Source organism: Ailuropoda melanoleuca, chromosome 17 (genome assembly GCF_002007445.2).
Source record: "Ailuropoda melanoleuca isolate Jingjing chromosome 17, ASM200744v2, whole genome shotgun sequence".
Lineage (NCBI taxonomy): Eukaryota > Metazoa > Chordata > Mammalia > Carnivora > Ursidae > Ailuropoda > Ailuropoda melanoleuca.
This window is the reverse complement of record NC_048234.1, coordinates 23,359,141-23,382,110: the sequence shown is the minus strand read 5'-3', so window position 1 is coordinate 23,382,110 and position 22,970 is coordinate 23,359,141. Positions and strand designations below refer to the sequence as shown.

Below are 22,970 nucleotides of genomic sequence, written 5' to 3'. Positions count from 1 at the left end.
CGTTTTCTTTATCCATCCATCTGTGGATGGACACTTGGGTGGCTTCCGTAATTTGGCTGTTGTAAATAATGCTGCAATAAACCCAGGGATGCTTGTATCCCTTTGAATTGGTGTTTTTTGTATCCTTTGGGTAAATACCCAGTAGTATGATTACTGGATCTTAAGGTATTTCTATTTTTAATTTTTTGAGGAACCTCCACATTGTTTTCCACAGTGGCTGTACCAGTTTGCATTCCTACCAACAGTGCGCGAGGGTCCCCCTTTCTCCACATCCTCACCAACACCTGTTGTTTCTTGTGTTGTTGAATTTGCCATTCTGACAGGTGCGAGGTGGTATCTCATTGTGGTTTTGATTTGTATTTCCCTGATGCTGAGTGATGTTGAGCATCTTTTCATGGGTCTTTTGGTGTGATGAGAACTTTAAGACCTACTCTCTGCAACTTTCAAATAACACAGTATTATTACCTCTAATTGGTTGGCTTTTAAGGTAAGTGGATCAGTCCTCAATGGGTAACACTTAATCAGCCCCAAGTATAAATGAAAACTTGTTTTTGAGAAATAGTGTCCATTTATGAAATCCTAAAGGATTTTGCACACCATTCCCATCCAAATATTGGGTAGTTGTGTTGCTGCTTTTCCTTTCCCTGTAATTTCTCTTATCAAGTTGGCATGTGTTATGTCCTGAGCTCGCATTATTGAAGGATAGGAAATGGTTTAAGGAATGCCCACGGGAAACCTTAACACAGTGCATCTCTCTCATGCCTCTCAGTGGCCCTTTTATGAAGAAGCATTAGAAAAGTTCCCCTAGGGGGCGCCTGGGTGGCACAGCGGTTAAGCGTCTGCCTTCAGCTCAGGGCGTGATCCCGGAGTTATGGGATCGAGCCCCACGTCAGGCTCCTCTGCTATGAGCCTGCTTCTTCCTCTCCCTCTCCCCCTGCTTGTGTTCCCTCTCTCGCTGGCTGTCTCTATGTCTGTCGAATAAATAAATAAAATCTTTAAAAAAGAGAAAAAAGAAAAGTTCCCCTAGGCCCTAATATTGGACGATGTTGATTTATTGAACAAAATAAATAAATTGTATGAGGCTGTAATTTCCTTATTGCGTTGGCCAAATGTGTATTCTACTGTTAAACAACCATGGACAGCTTGATTGTCATTTTTCCTAACGAATTTAGACTTTGTTTACTATTCCGTTGTATTTTCCCTTGTTCTGAATTTGATATTTTTCTTCTCTTTTTAAAATTAAGGTAAATATAGTTCAGGCTAGTTTTGAAAGTTGCCTGAAGCCCTTTTTGGAACGAGGTTGGATATAAATACATAGAGTATGCTTACTTGGTGCATTCAAACATTTTAAGAGGACCCTTAAATGTATATGAAGGGGGTGTAACCCCTTTCTGTGCCCTTTGTCTCCCTTGTTGTTCTCACTGGTGTGCGCTCAGGGGTTGCTGGGGTCTCTGGCCCTTGTACTCAGACTCTAGGCAAGAGACTCTGGCGGGGCCCTTTCGCTAATGAGGAAGGGGCTCGTGGTGTATGTGGGGTCTGCGGTGCAGGCCCAGGACTGAGAGTGGGATGAAACCAGCAGGAGGCCGCGGTATAAATGGCACGTGGGCAGGAACAGCTCCGGAAGGGGCTGCACACTGACTTTGGATTTGGAGTTGGTATTTTCCAATGAGCTACTTTGACATCTGACCCAGGTCACTGTGCAAACTCTGATACACTCCTTGGGCCAGGAGTGTGTGCCTGTCTGTGGTCTCCTGACCTACGCTTGTGACCTACTCTGGCTCTCCCTTCACTGCCCTCCCTTGGTGCTGACAGCTCTTGGTGGTCAAGCCAGAACTGGCCAGAAGCTAAGCACCTGCTGTGCTGTGGCTTCTCAAAGAAGTGCTTTCCCTGAACTTTGACTTCACACTAACCCTTTGCTGTTATTGATGGACAATATACAGCATGTTCGTATTAAAGTTTTTGTACACTTGCTGTTCTCCTCCTTGCTCACTGGCCATTCCTTTTCCCTTTCCTTTGCTGGTTCTTCATCTCCTTGATTTTTGGAGGGCCCTAGGGCTCAGTCCTTGATCTCTTCTTTTCTCTAGACTCTCACTCCCTCGGTGATGTCATCTAATCTCATGGCTTCAGGTACTGTTAATATTCTGGTGAGTCTCACATTGATTTCTCCAGCTCTGCCTTTTTCACCCAGCTCCATGCTTGTATGTCCAACTGCGTCCTCCCGTCTCCAACCGGATGTCTCCTGTGGCCACCTCAGTGTGGTCACGACAGAATTCCTGCTTTGTCCCCAAACTTGTTTTCCCCACAGCCGTTCCTATTTCCATTGTTGGCAAGACCTTAAAACCGTGTGTTCCTCTTCACTCTCCGTTCTCTCCCGCTCCAGTTCATTAGCAAATTCTGCTGACTCTGCCTTAGGAATTTACCCAGAATCTTCCTCCTCCCCATTTCCACCACCCTCTCTCGCTGGGATTACCACAGTAGCCTCATAACTGGTCTCCCTGCTTCCATCCTTGCGATCCATTCTCAGCAGCAGTTCTCTTTAAAAACAAGGTCAGATGATGGCCCTTCTCTGCTCAAACCCTCTGTTGGCTTCCTGTTTGCATAAGAGGAAGAGTTTTTACAGTGAACTCTGGAAATCTTTTGACCTGGTCCCTTGGTAGTCTAGAACTTCCTCTCCTGTACTCGCCCCCCTCCCTTGCTTGACAGCGCTGGCCTCGTTGGTCTTCCTCAGTCATGCCTGTGTGGTCATGCTGAGTGCTTGCTCCCGTGTCACCATCTCAGTCCCTTGACTATTTATTCAGAATTGAAATCAGCCTCCTCCTGCCACCCTTCACCCCCTGAGTCCTTCCTTGTCCTTTTCCCCGTAGCATAATAGCACGTTATGTAACTCGCCTATTATGTTTATTGTCCGTCTCCCCCGGCAGAATATGACCTTCCCCGGGGTAGGGCTCATGATCTGGTTTGTTGGCTCACGTATCCCAAACTCTTAGAACAGAGCCTGGAAACATAGAAGGTGCTTCATAGGTATTTGTTGTCCAGTGAGCTGCTAATAAGGGTTCCCTGTGCCATTCATGGTCCCTCCTATAAGGAGGTGTATGTTTTGGTTTATGTTACAAAAAAAAACCCCAAAAAACAAAAAAAAAACATCTATTTTCCTGATGAACAGGGACTTTTAATTTTTCCCCCCAGTTATGAAAGTTGTGTAATTCATTGTATTTCCTTTTTCGCCCTGGCTACCAGGATGCTAGGAGCTAAGTTGTATGGTCAGTTGTCCTTCACTATGTAGTTAAAATCACCCAACCCCTCTTCTTCTTTCCCCTCTCCCCATCCTTCACTTGAAGAAAAGTTGTCTGGAAGTTCTTTTTTTTTTTTTTCCCACAATAACTGTGCCTTTTATCATTAGAACCTTCGAGTAACCTTTGGGCATAAATGGTGTGTAAGAATTCACACCCACTCGGCAAAGGAGAGGTAGTTTATGGAAGAGATTTGTTCCTCTGAGCTTACAGCTGGCTTTCTTTTGAGCTTCCGCGAGATCAGCACCATTGTTTTAGGTAGTGTGCAGCTTAAAGGTGTGGCCAGTCCTCTGAACCAGCAGTTTTGGATATGCTATCTCCCCATAAGCTTTTATGTGATTGAATTGCACATGTGCAAGTATTAATGTACTTGGAAGCTGTTGTCAACCCCAAATTCTTCCTCCTTAGACCCAAGGACCCTAATGTCTGACAGAATATCCTTTGAAGAATTTCTTGCCACAGTTCAGTAAAAGAAATTGTTGGCCCAAACCCCAGAGGATGAAATCAACAGTAGGCTGTTCAGTCTGGACACGTAAGAACTGCTGTCCTAGTGCACGCTTTCTGAATGGGGGCACTTTTAGGGGGTACCCAAAGCCATACCTTAAACGTCTTCCTGAAACTTCACCTTTGCTCTTAAAATCCTTGGAGAAATCCCTTCTTAACTTGGGCAGTCTTAGCAAGTTCTGTCACATAGAGGCTTACAAAGATTGGTGGAATTTTCTGCTTCTGAGTTGGCCACATTGGAGTGAATGACTCCAGCGGGTGTAGTCGTCTAATGTAAGCAGGCCTGTGGTGCTGTGGGCACTGTGCTCGAGGAGAGTGGGCACCAACGGTTGTGCCGACTTCTCTGCTCCCGTGGCCGCTGCTCATCCTTAGAACCACATTGGAGATGGCCCAGTGACTCCTTGGAAACCACACAACTAGTTTGTCAGCAAATTGAATTTGTTACTCAAAGGAGCTATAGTTTGAATTTGTTTTTAAAATCCAATTACCTAGAGTCATCGGTTCTTACAAATTAGTTCAGTTTCCTGTTCAAGTTGCTTTTCGCTAAATTCTGCACACAGATCCACACTTCTCCCTGGTTCCACCTCTCACAAGAACAAGGTGTCAGCAAACACAAAAGCGCTAGGAATTTTTATTTTATTTTGTGATCTTAGTCACATTTAAAATAAAAGTGAGACGTGTATTTTGTTATTTCTTTATTTTGGATACTTACTTGGGTAAGCCAATTTTGGATATTATTTACTGTCTTCATACTGTGGAAGGTGAGATTATGGTTCTTATAATTTCTTCCAATACTCTTTTCTCAAATCGTCTTCATACAGTTTTTTATTTGATTAATGCATAATGTTTATATTATTACTATGAAAATAGTTTCACAGCTCAGGTGTGTCGTTTGAACGTCTCCTTCCTCACCCAGCTTCTTCTCACCCAGAGTTAATAATTGTTTGGTTTGTTAGCTGTATGCGTCTCTTACTGATTTACTCCCAAATGGAAGTCTAACCTCTTTACGTTTGAAAACCTGAGGGTAGCTATCTGTTTGATCCATTGCTCCTAAAAGCGTTCCTTATGAGGTATCGCATCAACCCAGAGATGCCCTGTGTTTCTCCTTGGATCCTCTGGTGTTCTCTTTCCTTGTGGTCTCTTTTGGCCTCTTATCTTCGTGGAGGGCATTGGCTAACAGCTTCTGAGAAAGGTTACGTGCGGAGAGACGTTTCTTGGGATTTGGCGTGTCTACATTGTCTCTGCTCCCACCCCATACTTGATAGTTTAGCTAGGTATGCAGTTCTAGCTTAGAAATTTGTTTCTCTCAAACCTTTGAAAAGATTGCTTCCTAAAATTCCGTCATTATATGAAGGCTGGAACTTTTCCCTCTTCTTCTCTTCAAAAGCTTTTAGGGTCTTTTCTTTGTCCCAGATACATTGATTGACCTGTTTTTGTTGATTTAATTAATTAATTAATTAATTAATTTATTTTTGCCACAGAGTGGCCTTCCCAATCTAGAAACATGTAATTTTTTAGTTACTGGAAAATTTCCTGAATTATCTTTGATAGCTTTCTCCCTTTTCTCTTGATTGATTTCCCATTTGGTCCTTCTGGAACAATCCTCTGACTTTCTTTTCTTTCTCTGTTCTGTTTTCTAGGTCTTTGTCTTTTTATTCCACTTTCTGGTAAATTTCTTCAGCTTTACTTATAACCATTTTGTGGAGTTAAAAAACAATCTTCAAATGGATAATACGTGTCTCAAATTTAAAAGATGTAGAAGGGTCACTGAAAAACCTCCCGACACCTGCCACTAGCCATCATATTCCCTCCTCAGAGGCAATCAGTGTTCTTGCTTCTAAAGATACTCATAAGTAAAAAACACTAAATAAAAAAGTGTATGTGTCTGTGTATTGTCCTATTCTCCCCCCTTTTAAGATACTTCACATACTGTTATGCACCTTGCTCTTTTCATATAACCAAACATCTTGAAATTCCTCTGTATAGGTAGAGTTTTTCTTACATTTTTATAGTTTTTAACACTTGGGCAATGTAGTATTTTCTTCTTACAGATACTCTGTTTTGTTAAATAGGTTTCCTTTTGATTTTGCTATTTGCAACAGTGCTGCAAGAGATAACTTTTCGCGTAGATGATTTTGCTCACATGTGATAAAATCCTAACTATGGGATCACCAGGTGAAAGGATACATGGCATTTGTACTTGGAGGAGATGTTGCCCCAGATGCCTTCCATAGAAGCTGTGCTAATAGACTCTCAGCAGCAGGGTACGTAAGTACCCGTCCGTTCACATCCTTGCCAACGTGGTATGTTATGAAACGTGTTCATCTTTGCCAATCTGATAAGCGAAAAACAGTATCTCCTGTGGTTTTAATTTGCATTTCTCTTAGGAGGTGGAACACCCATTTGTGAATCCATAGGAGCCCTTTCCTTTGTATTTACCTCCCTGTGAACTGTTCTGTCCTTTGCTGTTGGGCTGTTAGTGACCAATTTGTGTCACTTTATGTCCGAGGGAAATGAGCCCCTCATGTGTGATGAGAGTTGGAGCTATTCCTAGTTTCCTGTTCAGCTTTTGACTTGGATTATGTTCCATTTCTCCATGGAGACAATTTTAGCATCTGTCTATTTTAAGGCCTTTGAATTTAATACCATAAAGAGAAAAAGGCCATCCTTACTCTAAAGTTATTTTTTTTAATTGTCCAGGGCTGCTTTTGTTACTTCTTTGCTTTCAGTTTTTATATTTATTTTATTCCTCCATCTTTTTTTTTTTTTTAAGATTTTATTTATTTATTAGAGACAGCCAGCGAGAGAGAGAACACAGGCAGGGGGAGTGGGAGAGGAAGAAGCAGGCTGCCAGCAGAGGAGCCTGATGTGGGGCTCGATCCCAGGACTCTGGGATCACGCCCTGAGCTGAAGGCAGACACTTAACGACTGAGCCACCCAGGAGCCCCATTCCTCCATCTTGAATTAATTTTACAGCGTACGGATCCCAGTATGCTTTTTTTAGATGGCTCCTGGTTTTCACAATCTTATACTTAATAAACCATTTACTCCTTTGATGGGAAATGCCACCTTTATCCTATATTAAATCCTACATGCGTGTGTGTCCATTTCTTGACATTTCCGTTTTGTTGAACAGACTTGCTATTCATGTTTTAGTTGTGACACCTCTCATTATTAAGGGTTTTCCAACCTGTTTTGTTAATAAGGAGAATTAGGTTTTTCTTTTATCTATTTTATTGTTGATGTGGATGTTAACTACCAATTTTGCAGTGGCATTTAAAGGTGAGTCATGCAAAATTTCAAGGATACCAATCAGCATTTTATGTAACTCAGAGGTACACTGACCTCTGGTTGGCTCAGCTCAGAGTTTGCTAATGTGAGGCTTACTGTTTTTTGTTTTTTTCCAGTAAGGGGGAAACAAGATACCAAAACAGGTAAAAAGTACTTAATTATTCACTTTTGGGACCAAGATTGGTTTACAAGTCAGAGCATTAGTTTTGAGGAAGGAAGAACATGATTAAATAGGCCAGTAATCACAAAGCAAAACTCTCAAGTTGGAGAGTTGGGTGAAGAGGTTTGATGGTGGGAACTCAGAGTCATTTGAGATGAAACTTCATTCATTCTCAGGTGTTGAAAATCCAGTATCAGCAGCCTCGGTGATTTTCAGTGCGGAGCTTTTATCTGAGATGATGAAAAGAGACTGCAGTGAACCGGAGACCATTTCATTCTGAATCATGACAACCTTTTGGCATCTGTCCTCAGCGTTAGTCTGAAAAACCTCAGAACGTGGAAGAAGCAGTCGTCACGTCTCTGAGTGTGTGAGTGTGTGTGTGTGTGTGTGTCCATCCATGGGAGCCAGGCTGTTGCCATATTGTATCGTGACACCAAGAAAGAGAAGAGAGCTCGTCTGGATGCCCACCTTAGTTGTGGTGCCCAAAGTGCCTGCGCACGAGTCATTGTAGGAGCTGTTTTTCTCCCGATGGTCATGAGTTAAGCCATCAGCTGAATGTGAGTTCAAGCACGGATACGATACAGGGGACACCCGTCTTAGCTCGGGCTGCTGTCACCAAGTACCCAGACTGGGTGGCTTAGCAGCCCTGTGATTTCTCACAGTGGTGGGGGCTGTAGTGCAAGGTCAAGGTGCTGTGTGCGTGGGTGCTGGTGAGAGTGAGTGTGCGTGTGCTTCCTGGCTCGTGCCTCTTGCTATATCCTTGTGTGGTGGAGAGAGGAAGGGCTCTGGTTACTCTTCCTCTTCTTCTAGGAGCAATGATCCCTCATGACCTCACCTCAACCCAGTTACCTCCCAAAGGTCTCACCTCCAGATACCATCACATTGGGCGTTATGACTTCAACATATGAATTTTGCAAGAGACGCAAATGTTAAGGAGCGGTCAGTCCTTTCCACAGAGGACGTGAAGGGGATTTTGGCTTCACCTAGACATACAGTCTCTGCAGAGTAAAAAGTCACTCAGGAGTATTCATCTTTGTTTTCCGGGAGCTCTGGGCCTAGAACTCACATTTAAATTCTTCCATGCAGTGCCTGAAATGGGCCCACGATGTTTCAGTGATTTGTTTCAGAAGGTGCTAGGGCCTCCTTTCCCTTTGTAAGTAAGCGGTTTCAAAAAGAAGCATTCATGTGAGTGTTGCTGTAAGTTTGGCTTGTGTTTCCCCATTTTCTTTTTTTTTTTTTTTTTAGATTTTATTATTTTTTTAATTTATTTGACAAAGACACACACAGCGAGAGAGGGAACACAAGCAGGGGGAGAGGGAGAGGGAGAGGCAGGCTTCCCGCTGAGCAGGGAGCCCGATGCAGGGCTCGATCCCAGGACCCTGGGATCATGCCCTGAGCCAAAGGCAGACGCTTAACCGACTGAGCCACTCAGGCACCCCTGTGTTTCCCCATTTTCACCATGTTTAAGTGTACATTTCAGTGGTGTTCCGTACATTCACATTGCTGTGCATCCGTCCCCACCCTCCATCTCCAGAACTTTTTCATCTTCCTAGACAGAAACTCTGTCCCCATGAAACACTAACTCTCCGTCCCCCCCTCCTCCTGGTCCTTGGCAACACTTCTACTTTATAATTTTTTTAATGTTCACATATATATATAATTGATACCTTTCTTATTAGAAAGTCTTCACCAAACTACTTGGCTTGAGCATATAATTTGTAGCTTAAGCTTGGGACGGTCTTAATCACTCATTTTGGAACATGAGGAAGGTGGGTAAAACTGCCTGAGTTTATTAGGAAGAAATGTGCTTCCAGATTTCTGGAGGAGATAAGAGATTTCCTTACCTACCGATGGTAGCATCTCCGTCCACCGTGGTTTTCTCGTCTCTTGGCCGGAATGCGAACTTGCCCTTGTGCGATAGTGAACAGTGTCTACACAGCTGCAGGAGGGAGCTGGGAGGTGGCTGTGGTCGGAGGCTGGGTAACTCCTGGAAGGCAGTGCATCGTGCCCTGCGCAGTTGTGGGTCAGAACAGTTTTGGAATTAGAGTCCGTGGTGCAGGGGTGTGACTGTTTCAAGAGGAAGGCACTTGGGAGTATTTGCACTGCTTTGAAGCCAGCTCCAGGGAGATACTGTGACTTCTTGTCAGACAGAGGCAAAGCTGGGTGTGTGAGGTTTTCCCATGCAGGAGCAAAGGTGGTTAAAAAGGGGAGGTCATCATTAATTTTGTCAATAAGATTTGTTGAACCCCCAGGGCAATTTGGAGGAGTCCTTGCTGTTCTTGGAGTCTGTTGCTGATGACGGTATTTCATAGCCATTAATCCTGGGGCAAGAGCATAAGTCTGGGTTCAGAGTTTAGGTCTGCCCATGTGTGACTCCGGGCGTGTTGTTTAACATCCAAGCCTAGGTTTCCTCAAGTGAAGAATGAACACAGAGATGATTTGCTACCAGTTCTTTGTAAGGAACAGATCAAATAATGCACATTGCCTTTAAAGTGTCTAGCACGGTCTAAGTACTTAAAGTAGGAAAACTCTTATTCCCCCAGAAGAGGCATATAAGAAAGAATGTCTTATACAAGTGTATTTTTATCCTCCAAAAAAACAATGTTAAAATCTTCCAATCCTGAACGATAGGACTTCTCTGACTTGTGAACCATTGTTGTCGGATCATGTTCTGCTGTCCAGATCATCTGGGTGAGACGTGCCCGATAAGAGAGGCTGGGTCTTCCAGCTCGGCCAGAACCGGGGTGGCATCTCTAGCTCCTGATGGGAGCGAGGAAAGCCGATGCAGAGGTCCCGGGAGCTTTGAACAGCTCCTACCCATCATCTTGTTTTCCTCTTCAAACAGTAGGCTGGAATTTGTTTTTGGTAGCTACGTTTGTTATCTTACTGTCTCCGAGCCATATCTCCTCCTTCCCGTGGTGATGAAAAGCAAAACCAAGTCACTAGGCACATGAGGCACATCCTGCTTTTCCGATCTGGAGATGCACCTGCCCACACTCCCAGAGTCTCCAGATTTGGATCGAGCTAAGGAGGAGAGGATAAGCCATCCAGCTCCTTTACTCTGTTGCTTTTTTTTTTTTTTTTTTAATCCCCCTGGTTAGCAGAGGCTTACAGCTTGAGGAGCAGAGAAAATGGGTGGACAGAGATAAGATCCAGTTCTGTTGTCATGTGCACCCAAATAATGCATCTGCTTGGATCATTGCCCATCTGGGTGTATTCGGAAAGGGCACTGAGTGACAAATAGTGGGAGTACGAAGAATGAGCCCTTAGATCTACCCAACTTGACAAAATTCAGAAAATGTCATGCAGAAATGTATGCCTTTCCAGTTGGTGAATCCAAAACAATGGGATTGTTGGCAGAACTTTTAAATTTGTTCTTTTTTGAAAGCATCATTGTGTCCAGTGGGTACATGTGCTTGGCTCGTAAACACGCGTGCCTGAATCACACTGCCCGGGAGGTTGTGCATTTTACCACCAGCAGAAAGGAGCGCAAGAAGTGGTGTCTTCCCTGCAGGTGTGAAGAGGTTTTCTTGAAAGAAAGAAAACGTAACTTTTTTTTTTTTTTTTAAAGATTTTATTTATTTATTTAAGAGAGAGAGACAGCCAGCGAGAGAGGGAACACAGGCAGGGGGAGTGGGAGAGGAAGAAGCAGGCTCCCAGTGGAGGAGCCCGATGCGGAGCTCGACCCCAGGACTCTGGGATCACACCCTGAGTTGAAGGCAGACTTAATGACTGAGCCACCCAGGTGCCCCAGAAAACGTAACTCTTAGGCAGGAAAGGGGAGACTGGTTTCATTCCTCGCCACTTGGTTTTATCCTCATCATTCCTAAGGTGACTTTTTCTTCCTCTTAGTTATGCAGTTGCCTGCTGGCTGACATTTAACTCTCTACTGAGAATCCTGGGGAATGAAATACTGTAATTTATAGTCCGGGGTACAGATGCAAAGAGACAGAAGGGATATTCAAATGCTTTCGGTGCCTTGTTTCTTTCCTTGGGATGTCTTCTCCCAGAAACCTTGTGAAAACACCAAAACTAAAAAATTCTTACAATAGGAAAACACCTGTCATTCCTCCTACATAGAAAATTCTAGGATTTTTTGCAAAATTTGGCTTTGGTTCACCCCTGCAGAAACAACTGTGGTCTTTTTAATCCTCATTGTGTATTATAATTTCATGGATGGAGATGGGCGGGAGGCAGGGGAGCGGGGGAGGCTGAGGTAGGAAGCCAGGCTGGAGAATTAAAAATGATGTCTTTCTTTAAGGATGCCCCCGTCACCCCCTCCTGCTGGCTTCTCGACCGTGGGACCCAGCCACATCACTTCCTGTCCAAGTTGGCACCGAGAGGGGCACAGTATCTCTGCCCAGTGTTCTCAAACTGCAGTTGGCACGTTTCCAGTAACAGAGTCACCCAGAGAAACAACTCGGTCCCCTTTTTGTCTTTCTCTGTTGCCTTGGGCAGCGTCCCCAAGGCCTCAGTCCATCTGTCTCTTGCATTTTGGAATAGCCCCATTGAGTTCCCAGATCTTGCCTTTGATTTATGTAGCACTGGTTTCCTGAACATCCAGGTCTGCCTCTCCTCCCTTCTTTTATGCTTAGACCCTCAGTCTTCCCTAGGGAAGACTCATCACATGCTTTCCTGTGGGAGAAAGGAAGGATGCATTCCTCTCTAGCCGCCATTTTTTTTCTATACTCCAAGAGAAAAATGGCTCCCATTTTCCAGTTTCTGCCCTGTGCTGGGCACCGTATGAGGTCTCTGCCTGCATGTCCCCATAAGTCCCTGTAGTCCTGTGAGGTGGGTGCTGCAGCCATCCCTAAGTGTGGTTCACATAGGTTGTCTGCCCCAGGTGACATGACGGGACAGCAGGATTACCCCTCTGATGGTCAGGCGCCTTCCCCCACTTGGGGGCTTCACTTCCTTAGCCCACAGTGGGCAGTGAATGCTAGACTGGTAGTATTTGTGATTTCCCCCGCTCTTGACAATATAGGTGTCTCGACGGCAATTTAGGTTTCCTCCCTCCCTAGCTCTCCTTCACGTCCATGTGTCTCCTCACAGGTTGTTCAAGGCTCTCTAGACTTTCTCTGCTGTGCTTTGCAAAATTCCTCCAGGCCCACCCACCACCCAATTTCAAAGCCACGGTCATGTTTCTTGGTTTTTGTTACAACAGCATCCCGCTTCCAGCCACCAAATCTATCTTAGTTTTCCACTCCTGCCATGACAGAACCCTGAAATTTGATGCTTAGAGCAACACAAATATATTCTCTTACAGCTCTGTAGGTTAGAAGGTCAACACAGGACTCAGCGGAATCAAATCAGGGGGTAGGCAGAGCTGGTTGTGGGAGAGAATCTGTTTACTCACTGTCCCAACTTCTAGGTCCCCCACCCCCCACATTCCTTGGCTCCAGACCCACTTCTTCTATCTTCAGAGCCACCACCGGTGATCTGACTCCCTTTCACATTTCAGATTTCTCCAGCTTCTTCATTTTCTCTCCCATCTCTGTCTCTCTGACCACAGCCAGAGAAGTCTCTCTGCTCTCAAGCAGTCACGGTTACATTGCACCCACCGGGATAACCCAGGCAACTCTCCTCAGCTCGCGGGTCCTTAACTTTATCCACATTTTCAAGTCCTTTTTGATAACACACTCAGGTTTGGAATTAGGACCCAGATATCGTTGGTGAGGTGGTGGGGGTACATTCTTCTGCGTGCCACACAAAGTAAGGTAAAAATTCTTAGCAAAAGTAACTCTCTAGTCTTCGTTTATAGCCAGCATTCCTGTAGGCCAAGTGTGCAGTTGCTGATACAACAAGCATTTTCTGCAGGGCTTACCTGTCCGTCTGGCCAGCAGCATACACCTTGCAGAACAGGTGTGAGATGAGCAAGAGCCTTTGGAAGACTAGAAGCGTCTTCTTTTCCTCTTGAAGTGAAAACAAGCCATAGAAACAAGGTGACGACTGGGGTGTGACTCACCTCTTTACTGTGAAACTAAGAAAAACTAAAGCTAAGACAACAACAAAAAACCTCCCGTAACAGAAATACTAGTGCTGGTACATGAAACTGGCCCGTGTCCTCAAAAGCTCTTTCTTCTTTGAACGCAAAGCTAAGCTGTATCGCAGTTTCGTGGGAAAATCAGAAGCCCCCCCCCCCGCCCGGTAGCATTTGGTTCCTGAGCAGAGTCCCTTTTGGGGGGCGGGGGGTGGGAAGCACCCTCTTCACTTGCCACCTGGAATTTGATGCCAGTTCCGCTCTGATAGCTGGTTAGCCTGTAGGGTCCTCCCAAGTTAAATCTTTTCTCAGAAAATAATTTGCTTGAAGATCAAAGCGTGGATGGGATAGATTAACTTTTCAACAAACCACAGGTCTGGGAGAATGTAAAACACTGTCTCCTACATGAACACGTCATTGGAAGGGCCCCTTTTTCTTTTTTCAGATGAAAATACTGCATGTGGTTGATTTACATCTTAGTACGTAGAAAAAGAGCTCTGGGAAACTTGTGCCTCAGCCCGGACGATAAGGCCCTGAAATGACCAGTTATAACTATATAGAGCAGTGCTTTGGTGGGGGGGGGGCAGGAGGGTGGTGATTTTGCCCCTTGGGGGGCATTTGGCGGTGTCTGGAGATCTTTTTGATCGTCATGATTCAGGGGAGGGGTGCTCCCAGCACTGGACGGCTCTAGGCCAGGGACGCTACTAAACACCCTACAATGCACAGGGCGGCCCCACAGCCGGCAGTTATCCAGCCAAACACTCAGTAGTGCCCAGGCTGAGAGACCTGTAGAGGGACGGTCTTCTGTTTTCCACTTAGTCAGCTGTGATTTTAACGGATGTGATTTCTCCGAGAGGCCGCTCCTTTTATTTTCTCAAAGCGTTTTGCCCTTAGTGGGCTTAGGACCCGCCATGTTTGTTCCAATCTTTGTCTTTTTTGGTCTTGGAGCAGAGCTCGGGGGGGGGGCGGGGGTTGGGCAGCATGGACGGGCTGACCGTGGCTGAGTCAGATGGTCTCTAGAGTGGAAGGAGCACAGGCTTTGGGCTTCTCTCAGCCTCTGCTCGCTGACATGGACAGTGGAGGTGATCACAGCACCCAATTTAGGTTATCGTTGTATTTAAGAAACACGGTGTCGCAAAATGTTGGACATGTAACGAGTACCGAGTAAATGTCTTCTTTTCCAGACAGCTGGTCAGGAGACTGTGTGTGAAGTCCAAGGGGCCTAGGAACCCTTTTTTGCGTAAAAAGTTGCATATAAAGGAGAGGCAGAAGTCTTAAGCCTTCTGGGATTTTTCTTCCCCACTCTCCAGGAAGGAGAAGGAAAGAACTTAGAGCTTTTTAGTAAATGTTTGTCTGTGATTGACACAACAATCTGAAGTACTTAGGAGGCATGTTTTGCCTCAGGCCAGAGCTAATTTTAAAACTAAAATGACAGCAACTAGTTCAAGTTGGAACATTCCTGACTTAATTAGAGATACCTGCAAAAGTCCCTTCCAACAGGTGGGTTTCAGCGGCTGGGGGCTTGTCCTTGGTTTGTTACTTGGTTGAGAAGAGCGCAGAACAAAGGGTGAGGAGTCAGATTTGACCGAGAATTCTGCCTCCTCTCAATTCCGAACTTGCTTCCCATTTGTCACGCGGACATAATACTACTCCCCTCACAGGACGGCTGTGAGAATTGAGCAAAAGTGTATTTTAAGACATCTGGCACAGCACAGTACTTCATGAATGATGCCTGTAACGGTTACTGGTTGAAATGTTTCCAGTTTTTCAGTGTCATGCGACGAAAGTGTGAGGAGAGGTAACAAGTTAACGTTTCACTCTGTTTATTAGTATTTCTGTCCAGTTATGTCTGTCTTGAGAAAACTGATGTTTGAAGAACCCCCAAGCCTTCGATTTATTGGTACTTGTGCTTTTAGGGCGGGGGAGTCAGCCTAGGTCTGTGACCTGGAGTTCTCATGCCACCAGAGAGTCACTGATGGACGTCATGGTTTTGGTGCCACCAGAAAGCTAGCAGGGAGACCGCTTACAACGTTTTCACTTGGAAAAAACCCTGATAAGCTCAAGTGATGACAAAAATGGTTCATCATTGCAAACTCTGATATCTCTCGAGTTAATTTCTGTGCCCATCATCTGCCCCTCGCCACTTTCAGAACCTGAGTCCAAGTCCTTCTCTCGCAGGTTCCGCACGGTCTCCTTGTTGTCCTGATAACGTCCCCATTCCTCTTCCCAGGCTGCCCCCTTCCCGCTCTCCATCTGCAGATATACTGTTGAGTACGTAGGACACTTCGTGTTCTGTAAATTTCCGTGCCTGGATGTTTTTCTCGAGGCTCGTTCCACATTGGGTGTATATTTTGCTGTTACCATGGCACCTGGACTGGTATTTGCTATTGACAGATTTGAGGTTAGCAGTTAACCCAGGAAGGAGCCAGGCGGAAGCTGATAGGTAGGGGTGGGGGATGGGGGGTCTGGCACGTTTGGCTGCAGAGTAAGTGCTCCTCTAGGGGAAGGGAAGGACAGGCAGTCAGGGGCACATGTACTGGAACAGCTGGGGTGGGGGGCAGGGAGGTTCCAGCCCTGAAACCTATTGTAGGAGGTGCCATTAGCCAGGTGAAGTCAATTTGAAAGGGGCTGGCTGTTCCAGACACAGGTGGGAGAGCTTCCTTTGTTCCCAGCCTGAGAGAGCTGAGTTTGATTTCAAATTGGAGCGTGGATTTGGGTAGGAGGGCGGGAGAGGTGTGCGGAGAGGGGATACGATCGATCATAAAGATCGATCGTAAAGGGCCTGGTTAGCCACGTTAAGGAATTTAAAACTTGATCTCAAGGGTGGTGGGAAATCATCGAAGAGTTTTAAGCAGGGTGAGTCCTGTAACTAGAAGTACAGGTCAGGAAACGCCCTCGAGCCTGAGGGTAGGACGACGGGCTGAGAGCCAGGGCCCCCGCAGCAGCGCCCAGGTAAGGTGACCCAGCCCGGGCAGGGGCTACGGGACCGGAGAGAGACGGACAGTGGGGAGGTGTGGGAGGCCGACCCAGTGGGAGTGGGAAGAGTCCAGGGCCCTGCCCAGGCTCCGGGAGGCCCAGCTGCCTGCTACTCTGAGAGGAAGCCGTGCGGATGGTCACTGCAGCTGGGAAGGAGCGAGATCGCCCAGTTTGGGGTGCAGGCCCAGGGTGGGAGAAGGGGGCTTACGGCCAACACCTGAAGAGCAGCCTGCAAAGGAACCTGAGAACTCGGGTCCAGGGGGTCCGAGGAAACCTGCAGGAGTGCGTTTCAAGGAGGGGATAGTTACCGGCGTCCCAGCATGTGCAGCTGTGGGAACGGAGTCGTGTGTTGGATCTGGCGGCATGAACAGCTTCCGGGGCATGATGCCGGCTGGGCCCAGAGCGGAGGGTGGTGGAGTGCGTGGGACGTGAGGAAGGGGCCACTGTGTGTAATGCAGTCCCTGCACGTGTGGCTCGGTGAGCGGACCGTGGGGGAGTGTGGCGCTCCCACAGGCGCCCACAGCTGGTGCCCTTGTCCGGTGTGCAGACCGTACCCCGTGCATGGTGGCTGACGGTCCATCAACAGTGCTCTGTATGGGGCAGTTTTGCTGGGGGGCATATTTGGCAATCTGTGAAGACATTTTTGGTTGTTACAAACTGAACCAAGGCGGGTGGGGGGCTACTGGCGTCTTGTGGGTAGAAGCCAGGGCTGCCCATGAACAGCCTCCAGGGCACCGGACATCCCCCATGTCACAGACGTGTCCAGCCCCAATGTCAGTTGTACAAAGCTTGAGAAACTTTGGTGGAGGTGGACCTTTCTGGATCTTTGCGAAGAGGTGGGCGTGGGAGGGCAGGAGCTGAAGGTGGAGCGGGGAGCCAAGTCCTGTGCTTTGCTCCAGCCTCATTTGTGGCTGTCTTCCCCTTGTCCCCTCACCTCAGCCATGTCCCCTTTCTCATCAGGCTGTAGCTTGTCAGCTGTTCATTCTGCTGTAGCCGTTTCACGCACACTCGGCCTGTCCAGTACTGTGATGCAAGGTGCCCTTCTGTCCTCATTTCTGTTTCGGGGCACCTTGTAAGACGTCTGTATCTTAATGCTATTGGGTCAGGAAAGTTTGTTTTGGCTCAGAGAGACGAATATCACTTTGGCTCATCTGAAGTAGCCCATAATTCACTGTCAGGGTGATGAGGCTTTAACGCTTTAAAGATCCGTCAGGCCTGGAGAAAGACCGGAGTATTCCTTGTCTTTGGAAGCAAGCCTTGCTCCTGGCTTTGGGAAGAAAAGCGTACAAATGGTTTTCACCAGATAGGGTTGCAGCAGCTCTCGCAGCACCCTGGGGAACACATCAAGTCATCTCAGCAGTGTCCAAACTGCGTGCTCAGGTCAGTTGTTGTTGAAACGTTTGGGGGCGATGAGGAGGAGAGGAATGAATGAGAGCTTCCAGCCTTCTCAGATTGCAGCGCGAGAGCCCCTCAGACATGCCGGCTGCTCGTGTGATAATCTGGGTTCTGCATGGTACAGAAGGCCCGGTGAGCCCCTCCAGTGTGAGGACAGCAGCGTCCTGGGTCCAATGAACAGGAAAATGTACAGCAACATCCTGTCAGCCGGGAGACACCTGAATTCACAGAACCACCGTGGAGAGTCCAGGGTGAGTTCGCAAAGCAAAGTGGTATTTTGTTTTCAGAAATATTTTACCAGCCGTAGTGGGTAAATCTGAAGCCCCTGAAAGAAATGAAAACAAACTCAATGTTACATTTTGGTGAAGAGTGCTCAAAACAGCAAGACTGTGTGGGTTAAGCATGGAAACGTCTTGATTTTGCATCTTGATTTTACAAGGGTGGTAATGGCCATGAGCCACAGGCCATGCTGTGTGCACAATGAGCCTGGGGTGTGGGCGTGTCCTTTCTGAGTTAACTGCTGGCTGTAGAGGTGGATTCCAAGCCCCTTTCAATTACATTGTCTTTCATATAATATTATAGCAAGAGGGCTGGTAAGACTTTGGTTCTTACCCACTGAGAACCACAGGACAGATGACACACACAGGGCTTTGGTGTATCTGTTTGTAAAGTCTTAACTCTGTCCACGACCCCACAGAATACTAAAACACACCGTGGCTCTTCAGTTGTGGTGGCGGCCCAGCCCGTGCTGTGAAAGGGGAAAGTGGTGGACGGCAGGAAAAGGGGAAAAACTATTTGTCTTTTGGTTTGGCCAGGTCCTTTTATGATGGGTGCTAAAAATTCTTGATGGCAATTCCTTTGAGGAAAGGATATCTTTTTTGGTAAATAACTGAGGGAAATCAATTAAGAGAGTCCCTACCCTTGCATAATATCAATAGTCATTCTAAACCCTATTGCAGACCCTCAGTGGAAATGATGATTCAGGGTTTTTCTCCCTGCAGTCAACCAACAGGTGATTTTCTAGGGAAGGGTCCAAACTCCTTTGTTAGGGTTTCTGTGGTTACTAACCCAGGAAGGCTCTCTAAAGGTCTGTCCATGGTGTATGGGGGATTCCTGATTTTGGGATTGCAGCCGGTGACCTTGGTACTTCCGGGCTGTTAATCTCTGGCAGCATGCGTAGATGCCCCCGTTTGCTTTCTAGGACTGCTTCAGCAGTAAATAGCAGGGATATTTGCCAAGAACATTTGCAAAAAGAATGCAAACAAATCTGTATTTATTGGAACAAACAGATGTGCATGACTTGGGTGGGAAAAAAATCTAATAGGTGTAGGGAAATTTTTATAAACAGAGATCCACCCCCAGCTCACCATGTATTTGTATGTCTACGTTTACATAGGAAAAAATAGAAAAAGTTGTCCTGAAGTGTTAACAGTGGTAAAGTTTTTTGTTTGTTTGTTTGGAATTAGACTAATTGAGTTGAAACTTTTTCTGATCAGGATTTTCAGATGTTTTAGAATGACTATGTTATATTTATGCAATAAAAATGAAGGGAGAAAATAAATATAAATATATAGAGAGCCAGGATTTTAAAGTCTGCTAAAAGAGCTATATATTGGGGTGCCTGGGTGGCGCAGTCGTTAAGCGTCTGCCTTCGGCTCAGGGTGTGATCCCAGGCTCCTGGGATCGAGCCCCACGTCGGGTTCCCTGCTCCGCTGGGAGCCTGCTTCTTCCTCTCCCACTCCCCCTGCTTGTGTTCCCTCTCTCTATCTCTGTAAAATAAATAAATCTTTAAAAAAAAAAAAAGAGGTATATATTGCATGAAATTATAGATGAAATCATATAAATTTTTTTTCATTTTCATGTTACCAGTAATTTCAAAGAAGTTTATTTTCTTTTTCCACTTACTCCACAAGAAAACAGAGGGCAAGAAAGCATGTATGATGAATTTTCCACTTTTCTTCTCTATGACTTTATTTCTTCTCAGTGCTCACTTTGATAGTTCTTTTAGGCGTCTTACTCTAGAACCTTCCAGTAGAGAGAGTGGAGAGTGCCCCATCCAGACCCTTCTGTGAAGATCCGTCTCCTGCTGTCCTGCCGTGGTTGTGACCCTCAGGCCAGTTGCCTCCGGCGCCCCCCCCCCCCAACTCTGCCCAAATTGCCAAGGAGTTGTTGGTGGCAGATCGGACCTGCTGGTGGAGGACACTCCATGGTGTTTGAAGATGCACTGTGTTTTGCGTTTACCAGTTTTTGCTCCCTTAGAATAAAAGGCCAGGCCGTCCTTAGGAAGGACTGTTTTCCCTTCCTTTTCCTGTTGTGGCTCAGACAGCTGTCTCTGCGCACAGCTGGAGCTGAGGGGCAACCTTGGGAGCAGCCAGCCCCAGGCTGCACTGTGGGGGTGTGAGAGAGAGGCCACCCCACTCCTCCCTCGGCCCGAGCCACCTGGCTCCTTTGTTTCTTTCTCCTCCTTGACGTCTGGGGTACTAGCGGCAGTGACTCTATCACATAGGAACTCGAAGCCCCGAGCAGGTGGCTGCCTATTGTCTGTCTGGAGGAAGTGAACGAGGTTCTTCCTGGGACAGCTTTCATCTTTTGAGCTTCTAGAGGGGACAATGATCCTTAATTAGGGTTGGGGGCTTGTCCACACACAGTCCTGGGGGGGGAGGTCAGAATGTTCCCTAGGGAAGACCTCCTTGGTGGGTTTGGGTCTTTTCTGCATGACTCGGAGGCCCTGTGGAGTGAGGACTTGCTTTCTCTGTGGGCTTGTCTAGAATGTCAGCAGTCTGAAAAGAGACAGAGAGAGCGAGCGAGCGAGAGAGAGCAAGATGGGATAAATATGCAGACTTCATCTGTGTAAGTTCCCCCCCCCCCAGGTCGTAATATTTAGTGCCTTTTTAGATATCAGTAATTCTAAAGAGAGGCTCTAATCTTAGGGTTTCGTGAAAGCCACTGGGGTGTCGATTACAAAAACCCACTCGTTCTTTAATGACACGATGGTCTGTACTCTTCTTCCCACATCCGTGCGTAAGCCTGACGGGGGCCCTCAGCAGCAGCAGCCTTCCGGCCGAGCAGCAGGAGCAGATAAGGCATCTCAAAACCGCACCAATGGGAAGGAACCTGGACTCCTTTACCAGGTGCAATTCCCTCAGCGGGGAGAGGCCACAGCCGGCAGCCTGCGGCGTTCTGCGGGCTCTCACCTCCCGGTCTTCGGGGTTTGGGAGGGAGGGGCTTCAGAGGAAGAAGGCGCAGCAGCCGTGGAGAACTCTCTGCCGTGAAGCGAGGTAGCAGTTCGTGGTTATTGGTCCCACCTGTCTGGCTCGGGACGGCCAACGTTAGAGAGACTGGGAAGCCTCTCTCCCTCAGGATTTTCTCAGTTGCTATACAGGTGAAAAGATAAGGTGAGAAGAACAAGGACAGGCCATGGGGACAAAGGGAGAACAGACGAGTTTGCCTGTTTCCCTCTTTCATCCAGATTGAGTAGATGAGAGAGAGAGTTGTTACCCAGGATGCTACTTAATGCCCGTCTCAGGGTACTAGGCTACTGGGTTTTCTAGGAACGATTCCCAGGATTTTGAATAGAAAGTTAGCTGTCGCTCTGAACTCAGAGGGTCCAAGGTTGTTTTTCAGTTTTGATCATATCCTGCTTTTGGAAACCAAAAAGATGTTGAAAGAATTTACTTTCTTATATGACAACTTGCATGTCTAAAAACCCATATGATCCAAAATAGTGTTTACCTCTGAACTCTATGACATTAGGTGACCACCCTCTTTCCTGAAATCATGCCTAAAGGATTATTTATAATGCTGTCTCTCAGGGGCGCCTGGGTGGCTCAGTTGGTGAAGCGTCTGCCTTTGGCTCAGGTCATGATCCCGGGGTCCTGGGATCGAGTCCTGCATCCGGCTCCCTGCTCAGTGGGGAGCCTGCTTCTCCCTCTCCCTCTGCTCCCCTTGCTTGTGTGCTCTCTCTTTCTTTCACTCTCTCTCTCTCTCAAATACAAAAAAAAAGAAAAGAAAGAAAGGTATAATGCTGTCTCTCCTGTGCTCTAGACCCTGCCCTTGGTGCTAGGATAGAGCAGTGAGCAGACAGGATGCCTGCCTGTGTGGAGCTTGCAGTCCGATTGTACAGACTGACATTCAACAGATAATTACAAAAGAGCAATGTGGTTACAATGGTGACAGGAGTTAAAGTAAGTGAACGGAGCGTGCAACAGGAAGATCTAATCTAGCGTCGGCTAGGGCAGCTGTCCTTACAAGTGACTTGAGACCAGAGGACTAATAGAATGGGCTGGGTGCAGGCTCGGAGTAGATGCTCTGGGTGGTGGGGCGGAGGGGAGAGGGAGTGAGGTGGAGGGAACAGTGCTGGAATAGCATGTGCAAAGGCCCTGAGGTAGGAAGGGTCTTTAGCCTGCTTGGGAACAGATTAGGGTCCTGTGACTGGTGTGGAATGGACAGAATGAGGACCAAAGTAGAAGGTTCGTTAGCTGGTGAAACAGCTAAGCCAGGACTCAAACCCAAATCTGTATGAAGACTAAAGACGCCGTCTCCTGAGTGTTTGTTAAACACTAATGATATTAACGTCAACCCACAACATATTTAAAAGGTTCTTAAGTGAAAGCTTTCTTTCCTTATGGCTTATTGATCTTTTAATTATAAAATGTGATTTAATATGAAGTTATCGGCTGCAGAAAAGAAGGGGAGGGACTCATTTGAATCAACCAGCAGAAACTTGGAATCCTGCCTGCTCCCTACCTCAGCCTTGCCAAAATGTAATTTCTTTAATTTACCCAATCGCATTCTTGACTAACGTGCGCAAGTCTGTACTGCGCCTTGGCTTTTCCCCCATAACGGCTTAGGGATCTCTAAAGAAAATATTTTGAAATGTTTCTCTTGATCAGGGTGTTTGTGGTTAGACACTGTGTATACTGCTTTCGGAGCAGAATGAGCTGTTTTTCTATCATGTGATCCTTTGTTGGGAATGAATGTGGTTGTAGTTTTGTCACCTTTATTCAAAAAAAAATCATTAATCAGGCGATTTTGTAGAGAAGGTGATTTAGATGTTTGCCGCCTTTCTTTTTGTCTGTTCCGAGGCATTTCAAAGTGAAGAGTTCTGTTGGGTCATGATACAACGACTGTCTTGCAGGGAGGGCTGCTTTGTGTAAGGCCACAGGCTCTCAATCTCTTTGATTCTGATGACTTCCCTGTGATGAAGGTTGTACTGTACTTTTTGTTCTAGATTTGGGGAAACTGAGGCTTAAACATGGCGGAACTGAGACCTGACCTCAGGCTCTGTCAGGGGACCTGCTCTCCGTCCCGTGCATTTCTGGCTCCAGGGTCAAGTTCGTTTTAGGCAGCTGTTGGGAGTCCCCTCAAACGCCAG

General features: G+C 46.6%; 1 protein-coding gene across 3 annotated transcripts in view; it reads left to right on the top strand.

Moving 5' to 3' along the window:
• The window catches only part of KANK1 (KN motif and ankyrin repeat domains 1), a 182,549-nt gene that overhangs the window by 2,609 nt on the left and 156,970 nt on the right, over positions 1 to 22,970 (top strand). Inside the window, exon 1 of one of the 3 annotated variants that reach the window (XM_034647434.1) lies at positions 16,161 to 16,177. The exons of the other annotated variants lie outside the window; for them this stretch is intronic. The gene's annotated coding sequence lies outside the window, so the exon portion shown is untranslated. Of the gene's footprint in view, positions 1 to 16,160; positions 16,178 to 22,970 lie in introns of those variants that run through there. 3 annotated transcript variants of the gene reach the window in all.